The 3,718-nt window shown below is 50.6% G+C and overlaps 1 protein-coding gene across 10 annotated transcripts in view; it reads left to right on the top strand.

Annotated features, from left to right (window-relative positions):
- GJC1 (gap junction protein gamma 1) overlaps positions 1-3,718 on the top strand; it is a 54,888-nt gene that overhangs the window by 31,745 nt on the left and 19,425 nt on the right. For 4 of the 10 annotated variants that reach the window (XM_025207328.1, XM_025207326.1, XM_025207329.1 and 1 more), the window contains 2 exons: positions 1,181-1,277; positions 3,084-3,275. The exons of 1 other annotated variant lie outside the window; for it this stretch is intronic. The gene's annotated coding sequence lies outside the window, so the exon portion shown is untranslated. Of the gene's footprint in view, positions 1-1,053; positions 1,130-1,180; positions 1,278-3,083; positions 3,276-3,718 lie in introns of all 10 variants that reach the window. 5 more of the 10 variants (XM_025207332.1, XM_025207333.1, XM_014521183.2 and 2 more) reach the window with 2 other exon arrangements.

Below are 3,718 nucleotides of genomic sequence, written 5' to 3'. Positions count from 1 at the left end.
CTGCCCCATTACACACCTCCCCCCATGCTCACAGTTTTCACCACTGGCAGCAGCAGCAGGCAACGGGCTGTCAGGGTGCTCCTGGCCCACAGCAGGCAGAGCCCCCCCAGCAGTGCACTGCTCCGGCTGAATCCCAGGAGTTGCATGTGGCAGCATGGATCTGGCCTAGCCTGCTGGTGCACATCTTCAAGCCAAACTGTGCTGGCTCCATGCAGGTATATGGGGCTCCTAGCACTACAGGCAGGAGCCATGCACCATTGGGCTGGGCCCAGTGCTTCCACGTGGGGCTTCCAGCACTCCAACAGGGAGCTGCACAAGGGGCATGGAACCCCCCCAGTCCAATGATGTGTGGACCGGGAGCCACAGGGAGTCGTGTGCCATCGGGCCAGGTGGCCTCCAATACCTCTGCATGCGGCTCCACACTGGAGTGGTGGAAGCCCCATGTGGAGGCATGGAGCTGGCCCGGCCCAGCCCAATGGCACGCAGCTCCCACCTGCAGTGCCAGGAGCCCCACATGTTGGCACATGCAACATCTGGGATTCAGCCAGAGCCATGTGCCACTGGGGGCTCTGCCTGCAGCAGGCCAGGAACTCCCCGAGGGCCTGCGGCTTGCTGCTGCCACCAGCAGTGGGGGCTGTGCACTGTGGTGGGGGGCCCACTCCCACCCACAAACCCCCCTCCCTGCAGGCAGGAGCTCCCCTCCCCACTCACCAGCTGTCCAGTCATGCATCACCACACTCAGTGCCTCCATATAAGGCTCCCAAACAGAGTGCCAGGAGCCCCACGGAGGTGAAAGCACAGAGCCCACCTGGTCCAATGGCACATGACCTCTGAAAGCCCACCTCCCGCCGGCTTTCAGAGGGGCAGACACAAGCTGGTAATGATTGTTTTTTTGGCTGGGCCCCATGGGCTGGATAGAATGGCCTGGTGGGCCGGGTCCAGTCCACAGGCTGTATTTTGCCCGCCCCCGTTTAGGCTGATCTCCCCTCAGGCCCCATACTGAGGAAGTAAATGGCAGCATATGCTTCCTTACTCCTTGGTTCCTTTCAGCAGCTGTTCAGAGATGGAACACCATGGAGATTCGAAGATGTTTAAGCCTAATGGATCATAGAAGGTACCCGACTCTTTAGTAAGTCTTCAAAAGTCCCTGCTCACCCCTGCCTCCTGCTCTTTCATTCAGGTGCTTCACCGTCCAAGGAACAGAAGCTGAGATATTGTCTTCAGGTTTCAGGCCAGTGGCTGTAGCTTGGCAACTTTGCATTCCCAGTTTCCTCACAGTAAGTTTGTCAACACCCCAAAGTTTTGGGTTCTTTTTCCCTATGGACTCTTTCAGTCTTGGAATCAGCGTCTTCCTGAAGAGGTGGCAGGGCTGCTTCTTGTTATGTCTTGGCATCAGACTTCCAAGTGCTCTCTGGGATCTTTGTCCCACCTTTGATGGCTTTATCCTAGCATCAGATGGCAATCATTGAATAATAGAGAAGCAGGGCTGGTAGGGACTCTAAAGGTCATCTATCCCAATCCCCTGCTTGAGGCAGGATCATCCCTATCCAACCCATCCTATACAATCCATAATTTAAACTCTATAAAACTACCATCAACCCTGGCACAACACAGACCTAACATCCTACTCTGTCACAGGGAAAGCGGGGGAACCACAGCAGCTAACATCCTGCTTCCATGAAATGTCAATAAATGCTCAAGAAATCCCAGGTAGAGGGTCATGCCCCCTGCTACAGAGGAAGGCAACCTGCCTCCCTCCTCTTCCCCCCCACCCCATACCAATCTGACCATGGGGCAAATTTCCTTCCTGACCCAGATAAGGTGGTTGGTCTGACCCTGAGGAGAGGGGCAAGACCCTATAGCCAAAAACCTCCAACTTTGGTCTCGGCAGGAACATTGGTACACCCCATTCAAAGTTCCCAGCTTTGGCTGTAGCCAACAGTCAATAACTCTGAGGAAAACTTAACACCCAACACCCTGATACATGTAGCAGAAAGTGGGGAGTTGGGGCAACCATAAAAGCCCAGAAGCATAGGAAATAGCCATAGTAGAACAGAGGCATAGCTACACCTAGATCATCCCCAACCAAAGGCTGTCCACCCTCTTCTTGAACACCTCCAGTGACAGAGAGTCTGTAACTTCCCTAGGCAGTCTGTTTCTTGACCTCACTATTTTAATGGTGAAGAAGTTTTTCCAGATATCCAATCTAAACTTACCTTGCTGAAACTTCAAGCCATTGGTCTGTGTCCTGTCTCTGCAGCAAGAGAGAAAAGAAAGGTGCTTTCCCTCTTCTTTATGACAGCCTTTCAAGTTTTTGAAGACTGCTGTCGTGCCCCCTCTTAAGTGCCTTTTCCACAAGCTGAACATACAATACAAGACATGTGTCTTCTAAGTGGGAGAGACTCTCATTCCAAGCTTATGCTCAATCTGTCAGTCTTTCAAACTGGGACCTATAAAAATCCCAAGGAGAACAAAGACACTTCTTCCTAGCGAGTTCCCTTGCTTCAGCCTCAGACCCAAGGTCAAGTCCCTCTGCAGCACTATGCAAGCTACATTGCAGTAAGAGCAACTTTCCACCAAAGCCTAAGAAACTAATATTGAGTCTCTCCGTGCAGTGTTCCTGTCACTCATGCCTGCAGAGCAGCCACCTGCAGCTTGGTACATGCCTTTGCCTATGCATTATGCCATTCTGGAAGCCACCCAAACTGCTGCTGCATGTAGTGAGGAAGTTTTCCCATCTCTGTTTGCCTAGGGAATGATGGGGCCCACATTAAGGTATATGTTGAGTATTCCTTTGGAGTCACCCACAAGAGATAATGTGCATGTGGACAACTAGCCACAGGAGAAAACAGCTACTTACTAGTAACTGAAGTTCCTCAAGCTGTAGTGTTCATGTACACTCAGGGGCAGATGCAGTGGGTGTGGTGGTGCAAACATACCCCTTTCACTGCTGAGAGCTCTGGTTTCAGCCACTGGTTGCATCTGTAGTAAGCTTGCTGCCACCACTATCACCCCTCCTTTTCAGCATCCTAGATCTGTTTCTGCATACTTTTAAATCCTACCCTCCCTTCTTTCTTCCTCAGGAGCAAGTGCAACGTAGAGCTCTGCTGTTGAAAGAAAACTGAGGACTTGGAAGTGCTCACAGTTCTTTATCCTCTTGGGATGGAGCACACGGGGAATAAGTGCTGAAGTGTAGCCTATGGGTACTTCTAAGGCAAAAATCTCTGTGGGCTTAGCGTGTGGGATCATGTAAGGGACAAGAACTCCAGTTACCGGTAAGTAAATTAATTTTTGTGGAGATTGTCATTGCTTGCCTCTTTAAGAGGATTTTTGTTTTCCTCAGAGGAGCAATTGTAAGGCTACTACTCAAGAAACTACAGCCTAAATTTGTGGCTTGGTCAGTTAGAGCCGTCTTTCAAATTTCCCTTGCAGGGAAAATGAAAGAGAACATCGTGCCAGAGCTGCTTCAGAACAGTCTGGAGCCTGCATTTCTTTGGCACACCATTCCTGTCAATCTGGCTTCATGGGACAGAAACTGTGGCGCTTTCATTGGCCACCATATAATCTAGTGATAAATGGGGTCAGGTGTTCATACCAGTTTGGTTGCGTATATTAGCCATTATCAATTCAGCTAATGATAAGTTGCTTTTGATTTGCTGGCATGCAGGCAGGCATGGATGGATTTGTTTTCAGTTATTTCTTTCTTTCTCCTGAAATG

This window comes from Alligator sinensis, unplaced genomic scaffold (assembly GCF_000455745.1).
Source record: "Alligator sinensis unplaced genomic scaffold, ASM45574v1 scaffold919_1, whole genome shotgun sequence".
Taxonomy (NCBI): Eukaryota; Metazoa; Chordata; order Crocodylia; family Alligatoridae; genus Alligator; species Alligator sinensis.
This window is presented reverse-complemented; position numbering and strand designations above follow the sequence as displayed.